The sequence below is a fragment of the Pyxicephalus adspersus genome, chromosome 11 (assembly GCF_032062135.1).
Source record: "Pyxicephalus adspersus chromosome 11, UCB_Pads_2.0, whole genome shotgun sequence".
NCBI classification, from domain to species: Eukaryota; Metazoa; Chordata; class Amphibia; order Anura; family Pyxicephalidae; genus Pyxicephalus; species Pyxicephalus adspersus.
The window spans coordinates 47,543,279-47,558,132 of record NC_092868.1 but is presented as its reverse complement, the minus strand read 5'-3'; the positions used below and the strand labels follow the sequence as shown (position 1 = coordinate 47,558,132).

General features: G+C 40.5%; 1 protein-coding gene across 8 annotated transcripts in view; it reads right to left on the bottom strand.

Moving 5' to 3' along the window:
- Nucleotides 1-14,780, bottom strand: part of TNFRSF9 (TNF receptor superfamily member 9) — a 28,513-nt gene extending 13,733 nt beyond the window's left edge. The window contains exons 1-4 of one of the 8 annotated variants that reach the window (XM_072425413.1): nt 11,550-14,780; nt 10,791-10,898; nt 9,933-10,064; nt 4,370-4,424 (exon numbers count right to left, since the gene is read on the bottom strand). The gene's annotated coding sequence lies outside the window, so the exon portion shown is untranslated. Of the gene's footprint in view, nt 1-813; nt 1,189-2,162; nt 2,184-4,350; nt 4,425-6,219; nt 6,288-6,331; nt 6,388-9,932; nt 10,065-10,790; nt 10,899-11,549 lie in introns of those variants that run through there. The other 7 variants (XM_072425415.1, XM_072425417.1, XM_072425414.1 and 4 more) reach the window with 7 other exon arrangements.
- Between the last annotated feature and the right edge of the window lie 74 nt (nt 14,781-14,854).

Below are 14,854 nucleotides of genomic sequence, written 5' to 3'. Positions count from 1 at the left end.
AGAGAGAGAGAGAGAGAGGGCGGAAGGGGAGAGAGAGAGAGAGGGAGGAGAGAGAGGGGGGAAGAGGGAGAAGGGGGAAAGGAGAGGGAGAGAGAGAGAGAAAGAAAGAAAAGATATTACATTGTAACTTGAAGCAAGAGAGAGAGAGAGATCAAAGAAGAAAGAGAGGGAGAGAGGAAAGGATAGCCAAGAGAGAGAAAGAAAAAAGAAAGAGAGAAAAGGAAAGAGAGAGAAAGAGAGGGGGAGAGAGAAGAAAAGAAAAGTAAAGCATTCCCATTGTGTAACAGAGAGAAGAGAATGAGAGCAGGAGAGAAAAAGAAAGAAAGGTAAACAAAAGAAAGGAAATCACATTTTGAAAGAGGGAGAGAAGGGCAGAGAAAGAGAGAGAATGTGAACCAGTAATGGAAAGAAGAGAAAGGAGTAGGAGAGCAGAAAAAAAACAAAAAATAAAATGAGGAAAGTAAAGAAATCCAAGAGAGAAATGGAGTGAAGGAGAGATGAAGGAAAGAAAAGAAAAAAAAAAACAAGAAAAGAAATCCCATTGAAATTTTATCTAAGCCAAAACCCCCGCTGACTGAGCAGATCCATCAAACCTCCCCATCAAATAAAATAATAATGAACAGAAAGCCCCTTTACAGTGAACCTTCACTACCTACAGCCTCATGAAAATGCATCCTTAATCAGTACTTAGTGACCCCAAGACACTAAAATATCTGCAAAAGTCAAAAAGTTCATAGGATGCTTTTACCAAAATAGCACATAAAATCAAAACACCTCATGGCTGGTTAAAATATTGAAAAATAAATAACTTACAGATTTCTCATGGGCTTGTAAATCATTTGATAGTCCATCAGTCCATGATTATAGAATAGTGCATGCAGACCACACAGAATTGCTATCATGCCTGTAGTTGCTTTCTCTATAGTGCTGACTAAAGCACAGCGCAGCATTTAGTGGAAACACTTTTTAGTTGATTCAGTAAACTCTCCACTCCCACCACAACTCACAAGTGTGTAAATGAATAAACCCAAAACAGAAATAAATGTCACAGGTAGGTGGCTGAAAATGTGTTAAGGTCAACCCTCTTTTTTTTGACGATCAACCAGTAATGTTAGGACCTCAATAATGACCGATCTTACATATATGTAAATGCCATTTTAGCACTTTTCACACAAATTCTCAATGATGTAATTCTTAAATTGCTCATTGGAAACCCCAAAAAGTTGAAAATATTGCAGCCGCCTACAAGCCACCCAAATGGGGGGGGGGGGGGGGGGAGCTACTACAAGGGGAGTAAAGTTTTGCTGCTATCTGCCATCATATTGATGCATTTACAGTTACCTAATAAAATGTCTGTAAGTTGCCCCTGGATAGCTGGGGGAGCCATCAGGACATGATGTACAAAGGTGATTTGAATGCAAAATCCAAAGGTAGCTATAGACATGAGATAAAAAAAATGTACATCAGTGATTCTCAATCAGGGTTGTGTTGAATGCCAGGGTTCCTCCATGGGCTGCTAGGGGTTTGTTCAGCAAATGTGACTCTAAGGTCAGTTTAAGTGACACCAATGATCATTTTGGCTCTGTAAGGGTGACATTTTTCCCAATGGCCAGCAGTCTAAGAGGCATTTTTCCTACTGACCACTATGCTAATATGCTGTGAGCTGTGGATATATTATTTATAGCAAAGGTTCCCAAAAACCTGAAAATTATTTAAAGGGCTCCCACTTGTTAAAAATGTTAAGAAAGGCTGATGCTACATGATCACTATGTGTTTGGTTACTGATCCTTCAAAGTAGTTAATATATTTGTCTAGTTGGATGTTTTTGGACTGTCTATTTTGATTCCCTCATGTATTGTACCAATGCCTTTATATTATACTATCTCACTCTATCTACCCAGCATGAGCCACACGAAGAGAAATGAATTACAATTTGGGGATAAATATCAGCTTCAAACAAGATCTGTTGACAAATCATAAATCCAATTCATTTAAAAAGTAAAGCATAAAATCTCTATGTGCTCATGTTCCAATTTTAATATGCCCCCTCTCTGCATTCCATTCCTTTACATTTCATCTTAACTCTTGCATTAAATCAAACCCCTACTATCAGGATTTTGGTTTAAATTCATAAATGGTAAAACAGCTGCTGATGTCCTTACCTACAGGAAACTCTTCTCCAGGCTCCCTGTGATGCCAGCCTTGTATCCAAATCCCAAATCATTTGAGGAATGATCCCATTTTATATGCATAAAAAAGTTGGGGCAGAGCTGGTAACATAATACATTTATTATTTGTAGAGCTGGTGATTGGTTGGCCCTCCCTAAACAACAGTTCCCCTTCATAAGAAATCATAGAGCCAAATGGTCACATGACTGGCATGATAGGGAGCAGAGAGTATATTTAAGGCATTTGAACACCTCCTTTAGCATTCCTTATTATAATGGAGAGCAGTAATTGGAATAGCAGGGGTGTGATTTCAGAACTATAATCCTAGATTACTAATCCATTGTTAAAAATGCATTTTGTGCTGCATACAATAGTACAACCTGCCTGACGAATTTTATTAACCATCAGCAACCAATCACTAAATCATAGAAATTCACTATTGAATTGGTCACTTTACGATAAACCCCGACACTGCTTTACTTTAAGGCTAATATTTAGATTAATAGAAAATCAAACTGAAATTTCAACAGGAAATGTGAAAAGAACAGCAAAATGGGAAAATCAGCTTTTAATATTTTCTCCTGAGCCATGATTTGCATTTGTTATGTATGAGGGTTTATCATCTACAGCTGCTATTTTTTTGTACAGCACTGCATAATATGTTGGTGTTTTTGAAACAAAAAATAAATAATAAAGTAAAATGAAAATATATGTGAAAATATAACATGGAGAGGTGTGGATAAATAACGGCAGCTGTTATAGAAAATCGTTTATTAAACTAATCACACAGGTTACAATTTAATTTGTGTGCTCCATCTCCAACTTTTTAGAATGTAAGCTCTTCAGGGCAGGGTTCTCACCTCCTCCTGTGTCATTGTTTGTATATGCCTGTCATTTGCTACTTCTATTTAATGTACAGCTCTGCGTAATATGTTGGTGCTATATAAATACTGTTTGATAATAATATTACTACCGGTATTACTATTATATAATAAATACTATGCATTTTGTAAGAGTGACATTCTTCCCAAATGGCCAGCAATGTAAGAGGCATTCTTCTCACTAACCACCAGGATAATACACTGCAAGTTGTGTATATAAGAATTATAAAAGGGGTTCCCTGAAGACCCTGAAGTTTTCCTGAAAGGTATTTCAAGGGTTCCCCTATGAAAAAAAACATCAGGCTGCACTACATCAGTATTGGCAGTATTGGCAGATCTAAAGCAGATTGTACAGCATCTAACTAGTATATGGTCACTTTAAGTCTTAGGATAGCTTGTAAAGTACATGGGTATACTTTTGCTACACTGGAGAATCAATAGATACCTAATAATGATGATAAGCAAATATACTAACTCTCACATTTTATCTGAAGGATCTTGAAGCATTTATGATGATGATGATTAATATTATTATTTTTACTATTATTATTATTATTATTATTATTAATAATAATAATAATAATAAACAGTATTTATATAGCCCCAACATATTACGCAGTGCTCTACATTAAATACGGGTTATAAATGACAGACAAATGACACAGGAGGAGGAGTGGACCCTGCCCTGAAGAACTTACAATCCAGGAGGAGGGGGGAATATCACACAATAGGAAGGGAGATATGGAATGGTGGGACGTAGTGAGGGTTTAGGAGACAGAAGAAGACGGGTAGGTGAGTTTGAAAAGATGGGTTTTGAGAGCTTTTTAAAATGAGGTGAAAGTAGGAGCAAGCGGAAAAGGCAAAGATATCATTCCAGAAAGTAGTGGCAGCTCTAGTAAAGTCTTGGAGCCATGCATGTGAAGAGGTTATGAGTGAGGAAGTCATTAGTAGGTCATTGGAGGAGTGAAGAAAGCCGCTAGGAGCATACATGCACAGTAAAGCTGTCTCTGTGTTCCTCCATCATCTTACTTAAACTTTTTTACTAATCTAACATGTTTCTACTAAGATTTCTATACAAATATGTCACTTTAAATCTGCAAAAAAAAAACTTTTGAGTAAGCTCTGAGTAAACTACAAGTACTAAGTAACAATGCAGGAAAAATAAAAGCTGTTGCCTATTATAATCAAATACATTTCAGATTTTTTTGTTTTATAGCATTACACAGAATAAACTTGCAAGTACAAGAATCAGAGCAAAGAACAAAAAAGATTTTATGTCCACTGATACAAAGAAACATACATGAAATAGAAATGCCTACTGTGTATCAATGTCCTGGAGTTTGAAAGTTGCTTGTTAGCATCTCTAATGAAATCCTGAAAGACATTAATAGAGTTGAATGTGTCGACAAAGTTATATATGTGGTACTTCCTCAAATGGGAGGGTCAAGTTTAGAAATACTAAAACATTTATTGGATTTACAGATGGTTTCAGATCCCCATTAAGAAATGATCGCTCCTTACTATACCACAAAGACTCCAAATGATTCCATAACTTTATGAAGGGTCTTTTTTTTATTATTTATTGATTATTTTTTTTTTGAGTACACAGGATTTTCATTCATGAAAGAACAGGATGCATTACCTCAACAATTAGTTTCATTTTTAAAACAACATTTAAATATTACCTAACAAAGGCAATGTTCCCGGAAGTTTTTTTTTTCCCACGCTGCTAATTTATGACTTGCTTTTGGTAAATGAATTAGGGTAATGCCCCAGAAAAAAAAGTGAAAAAAAATATTCCCTGCAAATCTCTGACACACGTACTGTATAAGTGTTAAAGAAAGAAATAAAACCCAGAAAGTTTAGATGCACAAAGTTTTGGGAGAGCAATCTGTTTTCAGCTATGTACACATATCAGTTGATTCTTTTTCGATATGAGCCGTCAGGCTCGTCTCGAAGAAGAATCCGACATGTATACAGAGGTTGCCCGACGTTGTTTATGGATCTGTTCTGATGAATCCATAAATGACAGACTACAGACAACTGCAATGGAAGTGAAAGGAAAGAAAGAGCAGCGGGTGCCTTTCGCTCGTTCTCCCCCTCCCTTCTCTGTAGAACAGACCAACGCTGTATGTACCCCGTTCGTTCATCTTTCAGTCTTTTTTTACTGGAGAGATCATATTTCCAATGACAATAATTGAGCATGTGTACACAGTCTTAAAGTGGACCAGTAAAGCTGGTAAATGATTAAAGCAGACCTAAACTCATTTTACCATTAATCCTGCAGATCTGTCGATCTAGCAGGAGGCGTCTTCATTGGGTCCCGCATCGTCCCGGTATCCTCCTTCAGCCCGGCGCAGAGAAATCACCGGACACCGCAATCTTTTTCACTTTCCTTCTGGATTCTTTTTCGTATATCATCTGATCTCACACCTGCGCAATGCGAGATCGGATGATGTAGGAAGAAGAACCCAGAAGGGGTAGCTGATCCCATTTTTTCTCCTATTAAAGAAAGGGCATCTTCTCTGCACCTTCTCTCGAGATTGGGCATGGGCAGAAGTAGCAGCCAAGAGCCTCCCGGGATGCATGACGTAGGTATCCCCGGAGGCTCTGGGCTCCTGATTGGTGATCAAGACAGAAAGGGGAGTTGCTGAAAGGGTGTTGCATTAAAAAAAAAAAAAAAAAAAAAATATATATATATATATATATATATATATATATATATATATATATATACACATATATACAATTTTCAACCACTAGTGGTCAGACGACAACATTTTACTTTGCACAGAAGCAAGAATGAGAGGTGAGTGGCAATGATTTGTGCCAGGCAATTGTAAACACAACAAGGAATTGCACAGACAGCAGGCTCTATATGGCTGTGTCATCTCTAAACCAGCATTTTATTTCAGGAGATAGGTGATAACTGTGATGATGCCTGAAAATAGGTGACACTTCTCCTGGAGGGGAAAGCAAAACAAAAAAAGCATTGTCAGAGGAAGGGCAGTGGTATCGGTGAGAAGTAGTAAATAACTTTGTGTTTCACTTACATACACTACTTGGCATGTGTGCACTTAAAGCATAACTAAAGTTCCACTTTTGAATAAGGAAGGACAATATTGCAGAAAGGGACAGGCGAAGTCTCTTCTGCAATAATTATTCTTACCTAGCCCATTGCGCAAAGTGAACTGTCAAAAAACGCTGAGCTGCACAAGGATATGTGGCAATCAATCGCGGCTTCACCTGTGCTTGCCAAGAGTTAATGAATTGCCACGCACCTCTATGCCAGTTACGTCATCCTGGCCTGGCCAATCAAGATGGTCCGGTATCATAGCTAGGAAGAAGAATGGAAGAATATTATTATTATTATTATTATTAATATTATTATTATTAATAAACCGGATTTATATAGCGCCAACATATTACGCAGCGCTGTACATTAAATAGGCATAATATAGTGGAAAATACAGTAGGCTCTCAACTATCCGGACCCTGTACTCCGGACTCTAGGTTGGCGTTGCAGGCAGGCGTCTACCAGCACTCCGCACCCGCGGACATCCAACACAGAAGAAGTGGAGCCGGAGAAGTAACTAAGTGGAGCCCGAGAAGTGATGTCCCTGCTGCCTGCTCGTCACTTCTCAGGCTCCACTTCTTCTGTGTTAGATGTCTGTGGGTGCGGCTTGCGGAGCACTGGCCTGTGTGTTGAGGTGAGTATTGTAATGTATTAATAGAACTCCGGACTATCCGGCCTTTTTGTTATCCAGCCTGCCCTTCTGCCACATTCGGCCGGATAGTCCAAAGTCTACTGTATATCTAATGATAGGTCCACTTTAGGCTGCTGTGGGCATATTATACACAAGCAATGTCACTGACCTTACTATGGGAAAACAACCAATGCTATGGGATAATAACCATGATTCCATGAGTAAGCCAATCTATCTCATTATAGATCTGTATAGTAATACTGATGCCTAAAGGAGCCCAAAGTGAAGCTCCAAGTGCTGCTGAACTTCTTAGAGGAATTGCACTGAACCGAAAATGAATATAGACATGTAAGCTGCTATTTTTATTTTACTTCCTTCCCTTTTATATATAGCAGTTTTACAAATGTAGAGTAGAAATCTTCCTCAAAGGAAGTTGAGAAGGTTTATTATGTATATATCATGGTCATTATTAGTATAGATCAGTGTTTCTAAACTTTTGGGAACCCTTGAAATAACATTTAGGTCATCAGGGAATTCCTGCTATAAATACTATATCCACAGCTTACAATACATTAGCATGGTGGTCAGAGGGGAGAATGCTTCCTACACTGGGCCTAATTTATTAAAGCTCTCAAAGGCTGGAGAGAATACACTTTCATTAGTGAAGCTGGGTGATCCAGCAAACTTGGAATGGATCTGGTCCAGGTTTGAAAACACTTGCTAAAAATAGCAAATTAATTTTAGGAGATCCATTCCATGTTTTCTGGACCACCCAGCTTCACTGATGTCTTGGAGAGCTTTAATAAATCGGTCTCTTAAACTCACATGAGAGGCACCTATTGCCCTAGTAACTACTGGAGGAGCCCTAGGGAAGCCAGGAAATTGAAGCTGAACTAAAATTCCACTTTAAAAAGTCTACAATTGGGGAGGTCATTATTGGAGAAAAGGACAGGCGATGTTCCTTCTGCAGTAATTCCTCCTACCTGCCTGATTTCTCCAGGTATCTGTCAAAAAAGCTGAACTGCACAAGAGCAGTTTAGTTTTGGATGCCAAGATACCCGACAATCCTGCTTTGCTTGCACGTGCCAAGAATGATTGATGGTCATCTCACGATTGGCCAATGGTGGAAGATCATCTCCGGGAGGAGTAGAATGAAGAGAATGGCCGTGCCCTGAGATCGAACAGGGACAGGTGAGTATACCGGGTTTAGTTCAGCTTTAGCATCATCACTTATTGAAAAAGATAATTGTTGCAGGTTACCCACATGGATGGTGTCTCTGCCCTCCTTTCCCACATGACAGTATTTGGACCTGTTGGCTGAAGATGGGTGATCCAGCAATCCTTGAATAGATTTCTTCAAAGTTATTTGCTATTTGCTAGCAATTGTTTTGAATCCTGGACCAGATCCAATCCGGGTGTGGTGGATCACCCAGTTTCATTGATGAAAGTGTATCCTCTCTAGCCTTGGAGGGCTTTAAAAATCAGGTGCAATGGGGGAGTATATGGATGGATGAATAATCTACCACCCCAGCAAGATATACTCACCCATCCACACTCACTTGCCATCTCCTTCTTCCATTCTTCCATCATTTAGCATGGGAAGTCATCGTCACTTTAATAGCCAAAGTGACAATGGGGTGATTGACTAAAAGAGTTTAGGTTGTTTACTTAGCAAAGTGAATTATCATTTTGCAGGCGGTTCACCTTAAGAAACTTGAAAAAACATGGAATTTGCTTGCACACGATTGGATGGCTGATGTTAGTAGAGTTCATTTGGTAAATTATTCCCTGCAGAGTGATGCAGGAGCAGACATGGAACATTTGACATTTCTGCTTCTCTTCAAGCTACTTGAAGTTCCCTTTAAAGAAATTCGTATGCCAGAAAATCTTCTGTAATTTCATGCATTTGGGACATGGACATGTGAAAAGTTTAATTCGGCTTATAAAAGGAAATGTGTAGAAGAAGTTCCACAGCTACAATCATTAAACGTGAGCTTAAAAAAGCTGCACGCCTTCTTCTGGCTTATACAACACTGCATGACTTACAACAATAACCACAGTTTCCTGAAAACAGTCAACCTTCAATGAAGTCATGCCCACATGCAGGGTTAATTTCCCATTACAAACCACAACTACTAATAAAGATTTGTAGTGACAAGTGACTTTTGTAGGACTTTATCAGGAAGGACAGCAAAATACATGCATGGATGGAAGTGAAAATAATAGATAAATAAAATTGGTGTCTGTGTGTTGGTGCATTGAATACATTTATTAAAATGTAATACTGCAGTTGATATCACTTTACCTTATAACAACCTTCTGGGCAAGCGGAGGAGCTCAAACCTGGGGATTCAGCACAAGAAGTGGGGAGCTGGCAATTTAGTATTATTATTAATTTAGGTGGGGAAAATAACACACAATAGGAGGGAAGATATGGAATGCAGGGTACATAGTGGGGGTTTTGAAAAACAGAAGAGGACGGTTAAGCCAATTTGAAAAGATGGGTTTTGAGTGCTCATTTAAAGCAGCAGAAAGTAGGAGCAAGCCGAATTGGATGAGGAAAACGATCCCAGAGAGTCGGAGAGGGAAGTATAAGAGTATAAGAGAGGGAATCAGTAGTAGATCATTAGAGGAGGCAAGAGAGCAGCTAGGGGAGTATTTTTCTATCAGGTCAGAAGGGTAAGTGGTACAAAAGCTGTGGAGGGATTTCAAGGCAAAGCACAGTAGCTTGAATTTGATTCTAAGGTAGAATGGAAGCCAATGAAGAGAACTACAAAGAGATGCACTGAATTAGGCACTTGTCAATTTTCTGCAAACATGACTGGACCAAGGGAGGGGCAGAAGGGGTGGACTTGGGGGTCTCAGCTTGAGGGTAGTGAAAAAAGAGCAGGTTGCGGTTGTAGATCACAGCTCATAGGGGTGGAGGTTGTCCTTGGGTACAAAAGAACCCAGCACAGCCTGCTAGGTCCATTTTAAAGCCTCTACAGCTTGTAGCCCCCTCTTCGCGAGGCTTTACCACGGCTGATTTCCAGAAGAAACATATGCATACCTTCTTTCCAAGAGCCTTGGTTTGGTAATATCAGGGGTCTTTTCTATTCTTGTCAGTCATAGGCGGTGGGCAGACACTCCTGCACTGAATAGTCTTAAAGTGGAACTAAACCCAATTGATACTCACCTGCCCGTTCTGTCGTAGGCACCACCATCTCCTCCCTCCTTCTCTTCCGTATCCCGATCTTTGGCCATCTTGATTGGTTGAGCTGGGGTGATGGGATGACGGGATGACATAACTCCTGCACACTCTCGCTCCCTGCAACCACAAGGGAAGCAGAGATTGCTGGCTATCTTTGGCAACAAATACTGAGCTGCATAAAGGCATCTAAGCAAAATTTGGCAGCAGGGCAGTGATCACACAGGTAAGAATAGTTATTGCAGGAAGACATCACCTGTCCCTTTCTGCATTAAACACCAGCCTGATTGCAAAATTTCAAGGTCAGACTTTACTTATATTACATTACACTGCACTGTACATTAAATAGGGGTAGCAAATGACAGACAGATACAGACAGTGACACAGGAGGGGAAGGAGACCCTGGCCCGAACAGCTTACACTCTAGGAGATTGTTCTACATTAGTTCAGCTTTTAACATAATATTATGTGAGCGCCATTTAAGGCAGTAATTTTGTGAACCCTGGATAAGTGTACCGAACAGCTTGGAATCACAGGAAAGTGGGTTGAATGACACAGAGAAAAGGACCTTGTGTGGGTCACAGTCATGCTGTTTTGTTTCTTTTTTTAATCCTGAATTAAAAGGAAACTAGATTTGCTAGATAACATTTTGCTGCATCAAGAGTTTGGTAATCAGTTACTGAACAGTTGATGGATTCTTCTTCCTACTAAATTTACTGGCAATGTTATTCTATTTTCAGTGCCCAACCAAATGACTCTGCCAGCTGTTTTATTAGCCCAGAACTTGTCAGAATCACTTGGCAGGGCAGTAAAACATTTACCTGCTTGGATGTGTTGGTGCCTCACCTGACGGATAAGAGGGATGTCGCTCCAGCTGACGGCTTACATTCTGCAGGGTTTTCATGAGGAGGTGGCTTTTGTGGTTCATGTATTTCATGTTGTATGGCCAATGACCTGGAAATTATAACATTGATGAAGAAGGTGAATGCAGCTATTTTAAAAACTGACATTGTCTTAAAGCAGATCTTCAATTAGTGCCCCCATAACAAAAGGGCCTTAAAAAAATACATTTCTTGGCCAGTTTCACACCTGCATCCGGATCAAGCAATCCCACGTCTCCCAACAGCTTGCACTCTGTCAGCCGCTTTGCCACTAATACCACAGCACTGGTTCTCCAGCTTCTCCAGCTAGCGTCAGTGAGCGGTACCAGTACTGCTCAGTGCTTCCCCAATTCATTCCCTTTGGAGCGGCTGCTGGGAAACGCTACATGCAGTCTCTCCAGATAGTCGTCCCCTGGCATGAGAAAGCTGTAAACGACCCACAACCTCACCCTCAGTGTGTACAAAGTCTTTCATAAACAGTTCATCATAAAGAAAAAATATTTTCCTTATCCCGGGCCGCCAATACTTCTGGTAAGCATGAGTGACGTCTCTGGACTTTCCAGTAAGAGCTGGGAGATTGAAATCCTACAATGAACTCTTGCAATGGGCTGGAGTGTATTCATATGGGATTTCGACCTTCTACCGTGTTTCCCCGATTTTAAGTCATCCCCATTAAATAAGCCACCCCCGATTTTTGAAAAAATAATTAAAATTAGACACTCACCCGTGAAAAAGACATCCCTCGATGTCCGATCCTGTGTGTGTCTCCTTGATGCTGGCTGCAGCGCGTGTCTCCTCCTGGCTGCAGTGCAGAGCCAAACAAAGTAAAAAGCCGGCACACGCGCCCCCGCGATTCTGAACCAGGAAGCACGCTGCTGATCCCTGCCCTAACGGAGTTACCTGCCCTAACGGAGATCCCTACACTTAATTACCGGTAAGTGAACAGAAGGGGACAATCAATGGCATAGAGTGATCAGAAGGGGACAGTCAATGGCATAGAGTGATCAGAAGGGGAATATGAATGGCACATGATTGATCAGAAGGGGAATATGAACGGCACATGAGTGATCAGAAGGGGACAATAAATGGAACATGGGTGATCAGAAGGGGACAATCAATGGCACATGATAACAATAAATGTGTACTGTAGTCTTCTTCATGGAAAAATAAGACATCTGCTGAAAATAAGACCTAGGGCATATTTTGGCATTTCAAAAAATATAAGAGAGTGCCTTATAATCGGGGAAACAGGGTAGCCTTTTCCAGGAGGCAATGTGACAACACTCCCTAGAAGCATCGGGGTCAATACATTTGGTTGTGGGAGTTGAGGGTGCAGGCTTTAGATATGGAGTCTGGCTAACAAGAAAACCTACTGGATGGTCCACTTTAAGCAGAGTTCCTGTGAAGCCAACACTTATGTCTGCCTTGTGCTGGATATAGAAGAAAGAAAATGACTGAAAAAGTATTCTTGGGTTTCACCAGAGTGGGTAGACGGAAACTAGGTAGCTGTGGATGGTTAAAGCAGACCTTTGGCTATACTTGGATAATTGCTTATCGTGGCCGGATCTCCTTCTTCAACTACTTATTACACATAAGTGAAAAATAAACCTGTATAGGAAAAGTTAAATACACTTCCCTTATCCCTATTCTTCTACTTGCCTCCTTTCCAAATTCCTTCACAGTTCTTGTCCAACTAACTTTTCTGACCTGATAGAAAATTACTCCCCCAGCGCTCGCTTTGCTCCTCCAATGACCTACTAATGACTTCCTCACTCATAGACTCATCACATGCACGGCTCCAAGACTTTTCTAGCGCTGCCCCGACTCTCTGGAATGGTCTTCCTCGTCCTATTCGACTTGCCCCTACTTTCTGCTCATTTAAAAACGCCACTTACCACTATTCCATATCTCCCCCCTTATTGTGTGATAGTTCCCCCACCTCCTAGATTGTAAGCTCTTCGGGGTAGGATCATCTCCTCCTCCTGTCACTGTCAGTAAAGCCCTATTTATTGTACAGCACTGCATAATATGTTGGCACTATATAAATCTGTCTAATAATATTAATAATACACAAGGTTAGTATATTCTCTCTTCCAGGTTCAATGGAGTACAAAGCAGCCACAATCTTGCAAGAAGATTAGAAGAGACTCTTCTAACAGACTGGAGTGCATTCCTGTGAGATTTTAGACTGATCTAAAACACTCGACCCCGGAATGGGTATCATGTCTCCTGATCTCACTCTTGCATAGTGAGAGATAAGGTGACGTAGGAAGAAGAACCATGAAGAAGATGGCAGCGCCCACTTTCCAGCCAGCGCAGGACCAGCTCTACTAGAATTGTGAAGGGATCAATGGCTTTCCACCAGTAAAGATGTGTAATTTTTTTTTTAGTGATAGTTTTTTCACTAACATATAGCAGAGGTTGGAACTTGAGTCACGCGACTTGGACTTCAAATGCCAGCGAAAAGAAAGCCAAACTTAGTAGACCTAGAATGCAAGGAATGCGGAGAGGAAGGCATTGTAACAGACTAAGTACAACTAGTACAACGACTTGATAAATGAAGAGACTTGACTTGGGAGACGACTTGGAAGAATTCTTGGTGTCAATGACTTGGGACTCGACTTGGACTTGAAGGTTGATGACTTAGTTCAACCTCTGACATATAGCAGGTGGATTTAGGTGGGGAACTCGCACATAGTAATGGAAGATCTACTTCAAAGAACTACAGTACGGTACATCCAGAAGCAAGTAAAGATATGTGACTGGAAGCAGAACTATAGTTCCACTTAGAAAACATGTGAACTAGCAGTTTTTTCAGAAAGAGACAGGTGATGTCCCTCATGCATTAAAACATACTCACCTGCCTATGTGCTATCTTTTTACATTGGACCTGATTTATTAAAGATTTCCAAGACTGGAGAGGATAGACTATCATAGGAGAACCTGAGTAATCCAGTAAACCTTGAATAAATTTCTTTAAAATCTTTTGTTATTAGTTGGGAAATGTTCTCAATCCTGGACCAGATCCATTTGAGCTTTGCTGGATCAGCCAGGTTTTCCCACGATATTCTATCCTCCAATGCTAAGATACACCTCGTATCTGGGCATCTACCGGAACCAAATTAACTCCCACAGAAAGTAATTCATCATGGCGTAAAATAAGGAAAGCTGGAAGAGCAGAAAAAGAAGATGGTGGTACCTATGACGGGACAAGGACAGGTAAGATGAGTGGTCACATTGCAAAATATTTTCTGTAATGGTGCAAGAACAAGAACTAGTTTCTACAGTTTAGATGAGAAGATACATGAGCAGCAAGCTCAAAATGATAAGTAAAATACTGTTTTGCAAATGTGTTTTTTAGTAAATGATTATATTATGCAAGCAAGCCAATTGGACTGCTGGTGGTGGTCCAAAGTTTTAGTTGAACACTAGAGGGCAGCACAGCAGCCGCAACCTCTCATTAGGAAAACTACATGTCCCATGAATCCTTGCATCGTGTATCATAGATAGGGGGGTTACATTTGTAGTCTCAGCTTTCTACAACACAGTGGCTACTAATGAAAATATTTTTACACAGAACATGGATTGTAGCCACATGCATTAGAAATATGTGTTATCTACAAAGAATATCGGGTGTCTAAATGACTGCTTATTCATATCACAGCATTAGCAAAGCACACAATGATATAAGTCCCATGTTGTGCAGAAATTACAACACATAAGCCTCCAGTCTGAACTAGGCCTGGCTTCATATTTGGGAAAATTCTTCCTTTCCAGGAAAATACAACCGCCCCTCTTCATGACCAGGAAGGTCACAGTAAATAAATGAATTCCATGCTGATATCTAGAAATGTCACAACTTCCTCAGTCCCGTCCCAGGAACCCATATAGCACAACACAAATAGCCTGAGTAGAACAAAGAGCGCGCGCACCTGTACTCCGTGCGCGTCCCCGAAAAAGCGCGAGCCAACGTGAACGCGCTTGTCTCCTTGCTCCCGCTCAACTTTTGGGAGTAGGCGTGCCAGACGC